Source organism: Mesoplodon bidens (assembly GCF_964165515.1).
Source record: "Mesoplodon bidens genome assembly, chromosome: 5".
NCBI lineage: Eukaryota > Metazoa > Chordata > Mammalia > Artiodactyla > Ziphiidae > Mesoplodon > Mesoplodon bidens.
The window spans coordinates 48,540,198-48,552,654 of record NC_138161.1 but is presented as its reverse complement, the minus strand read 5'-3'; positions in this window follow the sequence as shown (position 1 = coordinate 48,552,654).

The window sequence follows — 12,457 nt, the reverse complement described above, 5'->3', positions numbered from 1 at the left end:
CTAGGCAAGAAACACAACAGAAGGGAAAGACCTACAATAACGAACCAAAAACAGTTAAGAAAATGAGAATAGGAACATACATATCGATAATTACCTTAAATGTAAATGGATTAAATGCTCCCACCAAAAGACACAGATTGGCTGAATGGATACAAAAACAAGACCTATATATATGCTGTCTACAAGAGACCCACTTCAGACCTAGAGACACATACAGACTGAAAGTAAGGGGATGGAAAAAGATATTCCATGCAAATGGAAACCAAAAGAAAGCTGGAGTAGCACTTCTCATATCAGACAAAATAGACTTTAAAATAAAGACTACTAGAAGAGACAAAGAAGGACACTACATAATGATCAAGGGATCGATCCAAGAAGAAGATATAACAATTATAAATATTTATGCACCGAACATAGGAGCACCTCAATACATAAGGCAAATACTAACAGCCATAAAAGGGGAAATCGACAGTAACACATTCATAGTAGGGGACTTTAACACCCCACTTTCACCAATGGACACATCATCCAAAATGAAAATAAATAAGGAAACACAAGCTTTAAATGATACATTAAACAAGATGGACTTAATTGGTATTTACAGGACATTCCATCCAAAAACAACAGAATACACATTTTTCTCAAGTGCTCATGGAACATTCTCCAGGATAGATCATATCTTGGGTCACAAATCAAGCCTTGGGAAATTTAAGAAAATTCAAATTGTATCAAGTATCTTTTCCGACCACAATGCTATGAGACTAGATATCAATTATGGAAAGGATCTGTAAAAAATACAAAAACATGGAGGCTAAACAACACACTACTTAATAACAAAGTGATCACTGAAGAAATCAAAGAGGAAATAAAAAACTACCTAAAAGCAAATGACAATGGAGACACAACGACCCAAAACCTATGGGATGCAGCAAAAGCAGTTCTAAGAGGGAAGTTTATAGCAATACAATCCCACCTTAAGAAACAGGAAACATCTCGAATAAACAACCTAACCTTGCACCTAAAGCAATTAGAAAAAGAAGAACAAAAACACCCCAAAGTTTGCAGAAGGAAAGAAATCATAAGAATCAGATCATAAGAATCAAACATAAGAATCAATCAGATCATAAGAATCCTGATGGCCATCATCAGGAAATCTAGAAACAATAAATGCTGGAGAGGGTGTGGAGAAAAGGGAACACTCTTGCACTGCTGGTGGGAATGTGAATTGGTACAGCCACTATGGAGAACAGTATGGAGGTTCCTTAAAAAACTAAAAATAGAACTACCATATGACCCAGCAACCCACTACTAGGCATATACCCTGAGAAAACCATAATTCAAAAAGAGACATGTACCAAAATGTTCATAGAAGCTCTATTCACAGTAGCCCAGAGATGGAAACAACCTAAGTGTCCATCATCGGATGAATGGATAAAGAAGATGTGGCCCATATATACAATGGACTATTACTCAGCCATAAAAAGAAACGAAACTGAGCTATTTGTAATGAGGTGGATAGACCTAGAGTCTGTCATACAGTGTGAAGTAAGTCAGAAAGAGAAAGACAAATACCGTATGCTAACACATATATATGGAATTTAAGAAAAAAAAAAGTCATGAAGAACCTAGGGGTAAAAGAGGAATAAAGACACAGACCTACTTGAGAATGGACTTGAGGATATTGGGGGGGGGGAAGGGTAAGCTGTGACAAAGCGAAAGAGAGGCATGGACATATATATAGTACCAAGCGAAAGGTAGATAGATAGTGGGAAGCAGCCGCATAGCACAGGGAGATCGGCTCGGTGCTTTGTGACCGCCTGGAGGGGTGGGATGGGGAAAGTGGGAGGGAGGGAGACGCAGGAGGGAAGGGATGTGGGAACAGATGTATATGTATGACTGATTCACTTTGTTATAAAGCAGAAACTAATAATAAAAAAAAGAATCAGATCAGAAATAAATGAAAAAGAAATGAAGGAAATGATAGCAAAGATCAATAAAACTAAAAGCTGGTTCTTTGAGAAGATAAACAAAATAGACAAACCATTAGCCAGACTCATCAAGAAAAAAAGGGAGAAGACTCAAATCAATAGAATTAGAAATGAAAAAGGAGAAGTAACAACTGACACTGCAGAAATACAAAAGATCATGAGAGATTACCACAAGCATCTCTATGCCAATAAAATGGACAACCAGGAAGAAATGGACAAATTCTTAGAAATGCACAACGTGCCAAGACTGAATCAGGAAGTAATAGAAAATATGAACAGACCAATCACAAGCACTGAAATTGAAACTGTGATTAAAAATCTTCCAACAAACAAAAGCCCAGGACCAGATGGCTTCACAGGCGAATTCTATCAAACATTTAGAGAAGAGCTAACACCTATCCTTCTCAAACTCTTCCAAAATATAGCAGAGGGAGGAACACTCCCAAACTCATTCTACGAGGCCACCATCACCTTGATACCAAAACCAGACAAGGATGTCACAAAGAAAGAAAACTCCAGGCCAATATCACTGATGAACATAGATGCAAAAATCCTCAACAAAATACTAGCAAACAGAATCCAACAGCACATTAAAAGGATCATACACCATGATCAAGTGGGGTTTATTCCAGGAATGCAAGGATTCTTCAATATATGCAAATCAATCAATGTGATACACCATATGAACAAATTGAAGGAGAAAAACCATATGATCATCTCAATAGATGCAGAGAAAGCTTTTGACAAAATTCAACAACACTCATTTATGATAAAAACCCTGAAGAAAGTAGGCATAGAGGGAACTTTCCTCAACATAATGAAGGCCATATATGACAAACCCACAGCCAACATCGTCCTCAGTGGTGAAAAACTGAAACCTTTTCCATTAAGATCAGGAACAAGATAAGGTTGCCCACTCTCACCACTCTTATTCAACATAGTTTTGGAAGTTTTAGCCACAGCAATCAGAGAAGAAAAGGAAATAAAAGGAATCCAAATCAGAAAAGAAGAAGTAAAGCTGTCACTGTTTGCAGATGACATGATACTATACATAGAGAATCCTAAAGAAGCTACCAGAAAACTACTAGAGCTAATCAATGAATTTGGTAAAGTAGCAGGATACAAAATTAATGCACAGAAATCTCTGGTATTCCTATATACTAATGATGAAAAATCTGAAAGTGAAATCAAGAAAACACTCCCATTTACCATTGCAACAAAGAGAATAAAATATCTAGGAATAAACCTACCTAAGGAGACAAAAGCCCTGTATGCAGAAAATTATAAGACACTGATGAACAAAATTAAAGATGATACAAGTAGATGGAGAGGTATACCATGTTCTTGGATTGGAAGAATCAACATTGTGAAAATGACTCTACTACCCAAAGCAATCTACAGATTCAATGCAATCCCTATCAAACTACCACTGGCATTTTTCACAGAACTAGAACAAAAAATTTCACAATTTGTATGGAAACGCAAAAGACCCGGAATAGCCAAAGCAATCTTGAGAACGAAAAATGGAGCTGGAGGAATCAGGCTCCCTGACTTCAGACTATACTACAAAGCTACAGTAATCAAGACAGTATGGTACTGGCACAAAAACAGAAAGATAGATCAATGGAACAGGATAGAAAGCCCAGAGTTAAACCCACGCACATATGGTCACCTTATCTTTGATAAAGGAGGCAGGAATGTACAGTGGAGAAAGGACAGTCTCTTCAATAAGTGGTACTGGGAAAACTGGACAGGGACATGTAAAAGTATGAGATTAGATCACTCCCTAACACCATACACAAAAATAAGCTCAAAATGGATTAAAGACCTAAATGTAAGGCCAGACACTATCAAACTCTTAGAGGAAAACATAGGCAGAACACTCTATGACATAAATCACAGCAAGATCCTTTTTAACCCCCCTCCTAGAGAAATGGAAATAAAGACAAAAATAAACAAATGGGACCTAATTAAACTTAAAAGCTTTTGCACAGCAAAGGAAACCATAAACAAGACCAAAAGACAACCCTCAGAATGGGAGAAAATATTTGCAAATGAAGCAACTGACAAAGGATTAATCTCCGAAATTTATAAGCAGCTCATGCAGCTCAATAACAAAAAAACAAACAACCCAATCCAAAAATGGCCAGAAGACCTAAATAGACATTTCTCCACAGAAGATATACAGAGTGCCAACAAACACATGATAGGATGCTCAACATCATTAATCATTAGAGAAATGCAAATCAAAACTACAATGAGATATCATCTCACACCAGTCAGAATGGCCATCATCAAAAAATCTAGAAACAATAAATGCTGGAGAGGGTGTGGAGAAAAGGGAACACTCTTGTACTGCTGGTGGGAATGTGAATTGGTACAGCCACTATGGAGAACAGTATGGAGGTTCCTTAAAAAACTACAATTAGGGGCTTCCCTGGTGGCGCAGTGGTTGAGAGTACGCCTGCCAATGCAGGGGACACGGGTTCGTGCCCCGGTCCAGGAAGATCCCACATGCCACGGAGCGGCCGGGCCCGTGAGCCATGGCCACTGAGCCTGCGCGTCCGGAGCCTGTGCTCCGCAACGGGAGAGGCCACAACAGTGAGAGGCCCGCGTATCGCAAAAAAAAAAAAAAAAAAAAAAAAAAACTACAATTAGAACTACCATATGACCCAGCAATCCCACCACTAGGCATATACCCTGAGAAAACCATAATTCAAAAAGAGTCATGTACCAAAATGTTCATAGCAGCCCTATTTACAATAGCCCGGAGATGGAAACAACCTAAGTGTCCATCATTGGATGAATGGATAAAGAAGATGTGGCACATATATACAATGGAATATTACTCAGCCATAAAAAGAAACGAAATTGAGCTATTTGTAATGAGGTGGATGGACCTAGAGTCTGTCATACAGAGTGAAGTAAGTCAGAAAGAGAAAGACAAATACTGTATGCTGACACATATATATAGAATTTAAGAAAAAAATTTCATGAAGAACATAGGGGTAAGACAGGAATAAAGACACAGACCTACTAGAGAATGGACTTGAGGATATGGGGAGGGGGATTGGTAAGCTGTGACAAATCGAGAGAGAGGCATGGACATATATACACTACCAAACAAAAGACAGATAGCTAGTGGGAAGCAGCCGCATAGCACAGGGCGATCAGCTCGGTGGTTTGTGACCACCTGGAGGGGTGGGATAGGGAGGGTGGGAGGGAGACGCAAGAGGGAGGGTATATGGGAACATATGTATATGTATAACTGATTCATTTTGTTATAAAGCAGAAACTAACACACCATTGTTAAGCAATTATATTCCAATAAAGATGTAAAAAGATAATAATAATAAACAAACCCCAAAGTCAAATAAAATAAAACAAAATAAAGTAAAATAAAATAGTAGAATAGGTCAATGGAACAGAATAGAAATTAGAGAAAATGATTCACATGTATGTTTAATTGATGTTTGGCAAAGATGTAAGAAATTCAATGGAAAAAGATAGAGTTTTCAACAAACTTTTGAAACAATTGAGGATTTATGTGCCAAAAAATTTTTTAATTCACCTCTTCATACTTCACAACATGTACAAATGTTAACTCAAAGTTGACCATAAATCTAAATGTAAAACCTAACATTATAAAATGCCTAGAATACACAGGAGAAAATCTTTTGTGACCTTGGGTTAGGTAAAAATTTCTTAAATACTCCAAAATCACAATCTATAAAATAAAAATTAATTTTAAAGTTGGGCTTTTTGAAATTAAGAACTTCTGCTCTTTAAAAAAACACGATTAACAGAATGAAAAGACAATCTACTGGCAAAAAATACTTGCAAATCACATATATGATAAGGATTTTATCTGGAATATATAAGGAAATCTTACATATAAAAAATTTTTTTAACTACCTAGCTTTTCTTTTTTAATTTTTATTTTTCGGCTGCACCCCACGACATGCAGGATCTTAGTTCCCCAACCAGGGGTCGAACCCGCGCCCCCTGCAGTGGAAGCGTATAGTATTAACCACTAGACCACCAGGAAAGTCCCCCTAGCTTTTTTAAATGGGCAAAATATTTGAACGGAATTTATCAAAAAATGATATACTGATGGCATAAGCACCTGAAAAAATGTTCAATATCATTAGTCATTTGGGAAATGGAAAATTTAAACTACAATGAGATACAACCACATACCTATTAGAATAGCTAAAATTAGAAAGATTCACTACACCACGTATTGCAAGGACGTGGAGCAACTAGAATTCTCATAAAATGTTGGTGGGTACGTAAAATAGTACAATCACTTTGGAAAAGAGTTTGACAGTTTCTTTAAAAGTTAAACATACACTTACCCGTGGGCCAGCCATTCCATCCATGAAAAAAAGAAAGCATAAAAAGAAAGACAAATATCATTTATATGTGGAATCTAAAAAAATGATACAAACTAACTTATTTACCAAACAGAAATAGATTTACAGACATAGAAAACTTATGGCTACCAAAAAGGAAAGGGTCAGGGAGATAAACTGGGAATTTGGCATTAACAGATACACACTACTATATATAAAATAGATAAACAAGAACAAGAACCTACTGTATAGCACAGGGAACTATATTCAATATCTTGTAATAACTTATAGTGGAAAAGAATCTGAAAAAAGGATATATACATATGTATAATTGAATCACTTTGCTATACACCTGAAGCATTGTAAATCAACAATACTTCAATTAAAAAAATTTTTTTAAAGCTTGGAAAAGACCCCCCCAAAAAAGAAAGCATATATCCACATAAAGATTAATCACATACATAGAAACTTTATTTGTAATAGCCAAAACCTGTTAACAGTGCAAGTGTCCGTCAAGGTAAATGATTAAACAGATTGTGGTACCTCCATATAATGAAATACTGCTCAGAAATAATCAATACAGATGAATCCAAAATAATTGCACAGAGTGCAAGAAGTCAGACAAAAAAATCATTCTGTATGATTCCATTAATATAAATGTTTAGAAAATGTGAATTAATCTATTTAGTGACAGAAAGTAGAACAGAGGTTCTCTGGGACAGGGTAGGAAGGTTATGGGAAGGAGAAAGAAAGCGTTCTTACAAAGGGGCATGAGTGTATACATGTGTCAAAATTTACCTAACTGGTAAATTTTATGGTATGAATATTTAACTATAATAAAAAAGAAAAACTTTTCAAACTGTACACTTTAAATATGGGCAGTTTATTAAACACCAATTATACCTGAATAAAGCTGTTTTACAATGGTGTCTTTAATAAAACAATGCTGTAAGAAAACCATCATGCAAAAATATTTTATCCCACAGTTATTATTTCTTAAGGATAGGTTCCTGTAAGGAAATTTACTGGGTCAAACAATAATAATAGTTTCATTGTTCTGTGACACAAATGATTTCAAGAAAAATTGAACAATTTTTTACTTTTAATATGGTATCTCACCCTCCCCAAGCTCTGAGAATTAATTTTTTTTAACATTTGCAAGTTTGAGTTTTAAATGGCCTCTGATTTTCACTTACATTTTTATTACTATGGATACAATAATTTAAACAGAAAATTTACAACCTAGAGAGGTTCGGGTGAAGGCATTTAGGGTGATGTGGCTGTGGAACTCAGGTTCTGTGAGGAATAATGGTTGACACAGAAAGTTCACCTGAGGAATGCCATGGGATGGACCATGGGGCAGAGAAAGTCATGAGCATTCTCCTCTAGGAACTATAGTGACATCCTTCAGGAGAGGGACTAGACTTATGCTGCAGGGGACTAGAGTGAAAGAAAAGGTCGACCAAGTTCCATGTGGAAGATTGCAGCTCAGTATGAGAAAGGACCTTTTTTGCAGGGGAGGGGTGGCAGGCTAACAACATCAGTCACGAGAGCTTTAACACAATGAAATCGGCTGCCTTCCCAGCCCTGGCAGTCATCTAGAAAAGACTGGCTTAAGAAGATGTGGTATGTACATATACAATGGAATATTAGCCATAAAAAAATGAAATATTGTCATTTGCAGCAATGTGGATGGACCTAGAGAATATTATGCTTAGTGAAATGTCAGACAGATAAGATAAATATTATATGATATCACTCATATGTAGAATCAAAAAATAATACAAATGAAAATATATACAACAGAAACAGAAACAGACTCACAGACACAGAAAGCAAACTTATGGTTACCAAGGGAGGGTGTGTGGAGGGACATATTAGGGATATGGGATTAACAGATACAAACTACTATACATTAAATAGATAAGCAACAAGGATTTACTGTATAGCACAAGGACCTATATTCAATATCTTGTAATAACATGTAATGGAAAAGAATCTGAAAAAAATTCTGAACACTATGCTGTATAACTGAAACGAACACAATATTATATATCAACTATAAATGAAAGAAAGAAAGAAAGAAAGAAGGAAGGAAGGAAAGAAGGAAGGGAGGAAGAGAGGGAGGGAGGAAGGGAGGAGGGAAGGAAGAAAAAGGAAAGGAAGGAGGGGGGAAGAAGGAGGGAAGGAAGGAAGGAGGGAAGGGAGGGGCAGGAGGAGGGAGGGAAGGAAGCCTGGAAGGCACCTGGCAGACCCATTGCAGAGGGAGTTCTTACATCAATTAGGAATGTGGATGAGACCGTCTTAAATCAGATGACCCTTCCCCGCCCCCAGTTTTATTGAGATATAAATAATATACATCATTGTTTGAGTTTCAGGTATACAGTGTAAAGTTTGACTTACATATATTGTGAAATGATTGCCACAATAAGTTTCGTTAACATCCATCATCTCATATAGATACAATAAAAAGAAACGGAAAAAAAAACAACAGGAAAAAAAGTTCTCCTTGTAATGAGAGCTCTTAGGATTTACTCTCTTAACAGCTATCATGTATAGCATACAGCAGTGGTTCCTATAGTCATCATGTTGTACATTACATCCCTAGAACTTATTTATCAGACGATCTTTAAAAGTCCTCATATTTTGTTTTTCTCATTCCCCCTCCTTAACATTTATTTTCTCTTGTTCCTACACTTCCTTGGAAATGGTGACATCATTATCATACTATGTTTGCAAATCGAGGGGTGAGGAAAAAAAGCCACTTGTTTTTAAGAACATAATGAACAACCTTTAAACACGCATTAGCTAGCCACAGGTGATAGATGTATTTCAGAGATAAGAAAAGAGAGTCCTAGGAAAGTACTTAGTTGGCCCCTTGTTCAGGTTAAAATGGCTCCTGGCCAGTACATTATTATTACCCCTTAATGAACAGCTAACCAGTGCCCATCCCATATGGAAAATCTAAACGAAGAGACACAATAGTCACTATGAAGATTTCATTTGTTTGCATTTATCCCTCCACCAAAACACTTGAAGGCGATTTACGCAACATCAATGAAAACATTTGCTGTGATGAAAGATATATAGGACACAACACTGAGGGAGGAGAAGAGAGGGAAGGAGGTAAGAAGAGTTTGAAATAATATCTTTGTCATTAAAGTCTGAAAACCAGCTACATGGGGTGCTTGATGCCATGCTGAAAGGTTTTGATTTAATTCTATAAATAATGAGGAGCTTGCCAAGGTCTTCAAGCTAGAAAGTGACACAATATTTTTTTTAATTAGTTATCTCTGAGGAAGTGATGAGTAGATTTTTGTTTACTATTTATCTTCCTCACTGGAATGTGAGCTCCTGGAAAACAGAGGTTTTTATCTCTTTTGCTCACTTTTGTATCCCTAGCACAGGACAGGAAGTCAAAAAATCTTTGTTGAATGAACAAGCAGATCCTGGCAATTAGTGAACAAGGTAGAGACTCAGAGATCATGAGGCAAGGCAAGGGGAGCTATGCTCTGGGGTGTAAGTCACTCATGAGTTGCTAGGCACACATGCATGCACAAGTTGGGGAAAAGAAGCCGGCTTAAATCAAGGAGTTTCACAGTTCATTATTGTTTTTTGTTTGCTTGCTTTTTTTTTTAATGGAGGTATAATTGACCTATAACATTATATACATTTCAGGGACCTTCCCTGGTGGCCCAGTGGATAAGACTCCATACTCCCAATGCAGGGAGCCAGGGTTCCAGCCCTGGTCAGGGAACTAGATCCCACATGCATGCTGCAACTAAGAGTTCTCATGCCACAACTAAGGATCCCACCTGCCACAATGAAGACCCAGCACAACCAAATAAATAAATAAATATTTTTTTAAAACACATTATATTCTTTTCAGGTGTACAATGTAATGATTCCATATTTGTATATATTGCAAAATGATGACTACAGTGTCTACAATATCCTACCACACATAGTTCCAAAATTCTTTTCTTGTGATGAGAACTTTTAAGATCTACTCTCTTAGCAACTTTCAAATATGCAATATAGTATTGTTAACTATAGCCACCATGCTGTACATTACATCCCCAGGACTTATTTATTTTAAAACTGGAAGTTTGTACCTTTTGACCCCCTTCACCCATTTTGCACACAGCCTATCTACACCCCCTCCCCACCTCAGGCAACCACCAATCTGTTCTCTGTTCCTTTGTTTTTGCTTTTTGTTTTCTCTTTTTTTTGAAGTATAATTGACATTATACTTATATATATATATATAACATTATATTAGTTTTAGGTGTACAACATAATGATCTGATATTTGTATTTATTGTGAAATGATCACCACAACAAGTCTAGTTAACATCTGTCACCACACATGGTTACAAAATTTGTTTTTCTTGTGATGAGAACTTTTAAGATCTACTCTCTTAGCAACTTTCAAACATGCAGTACAGTAGTGTTAACTATAGTCACCATACTGTACATTACATCCCCATGACTTACTTTTTTTTATAGCTGGGAGTTTGTACCTTTCAACTATCTTCACCCATTTCTCACCCCCCATCCTCGCCACCCTCCACCCACCACCTCTGCCAACCACCAGTTTGTTCTCTGTTATCACTGAGCCTGTTTTTTGTTTCATTTTTTAAGATTCCACATATAAGTGACATCATACAGTGTTTGTCTTTCTCTGTTTGACTTATTTCACTTAGCATAATGCCCTCCAGGTCCATCCAAGTTGTCGTGAATGGCAAGATTTCATTCTTTTTATGACTGAATAATATTCCATTTGTATATATATATTATATATACACATACATACATATATATGTACCACATCTTCTTTATCCATTTACTCATCATTGGAGACTTAGATTGTTTCCACATCTTGGCTGTTGTAAATAATGCTGCAATGAACATGGGAGCGCAGATATGTTTTTGAGCTACTGTTTTATTTCCTTCACGTCAATACTCAGAAGTGGAATTGCTGGATTATGTGGTAGTTCCATTTTTAATTTTTTGAGGAACCTCCATACCCTTGTCCATAGTGGCTGCACCTATTTACGTTCCCATCGACAGTACACTAGGGTTCCCATTCACTGTTGTTTTTTTCCTCACATCTCCATACAAGCAGATGGGGCAGAACTGTTCTCAGTCAACTACTATGATAACTGGCTCCAAAGTTGTAGCAGGAATTCAGCCAAAACAGAATTAGATAATCCAAGGTTACAGTAGGATGTTAAAAACTCCAAAGACAGAGATAATTAGAATTTATAATCCCTCCCTTTGCCAGTTTAAAATTTCCCATTGTGCAAATGTAAATCATCTGCACAAGTATTTTATGCCTCTTTCTCTTTTCATGCCCCATGGTGATAACCAGTTTGTCATCCTCCCTCATGTGTACCTTTAAATACATTAATAAGTCATAAAAATTACTCAACATTTAATTAGTTTAAACTCTCCTCCAAGAGTTTTGATAGGAAATGCTGCAGTTCTCCTTTCTGTCTGAAAGTAATGGTAGTGATTTTGTCATTGGCCCAACAGGGAGAATTCTCTGTGTCCAGCATTATCATCCAAACGTCGGCTCAAGTCTGCCCCTAGAGTAGAGTAATCAGTGTGCCTTGACAGTAGTGCTCAACTGTGTTATTTCATATTTCTGACACTGGTCTTTTCCAGAGGGTAGACACTTTCTATTTTATATGCGTCTGCATTATTTGAAAGTATGTCAGATACCTTTTTTTTTGTTTTGGGGGGATTGTTTAAGCGTAGATTTTATTTATTTATTTATTTTTGGCTGCGTTGGGTCTTCGTTGCTGCACGTGGGCTTTCTCTAGTTGCTGTGAGAGGGGGCTACTCTTCATTGCGGTGCGCGGGCTTCTCATTGCGGTGGCTTCTCTTGTCGCAGAGCATGGGCTCTAGGCGCGTGGGCTTCCATAGTTGTGGCTCGAGGGCTTCAGTAGTTGTGGCTCCCGGGCTCTAGAGCGCAGGCTCAGTAGTTGTGGTGCACGGGCTTAGTTGCTCCGCAGCACGTGGCATCTTCCTGGACCAGAGCTCGAAGCTGCATCCCCTGCATTGGCAGGCAGAATCTTAACCACTGCGCCACCAGGGAAGTCTGATACT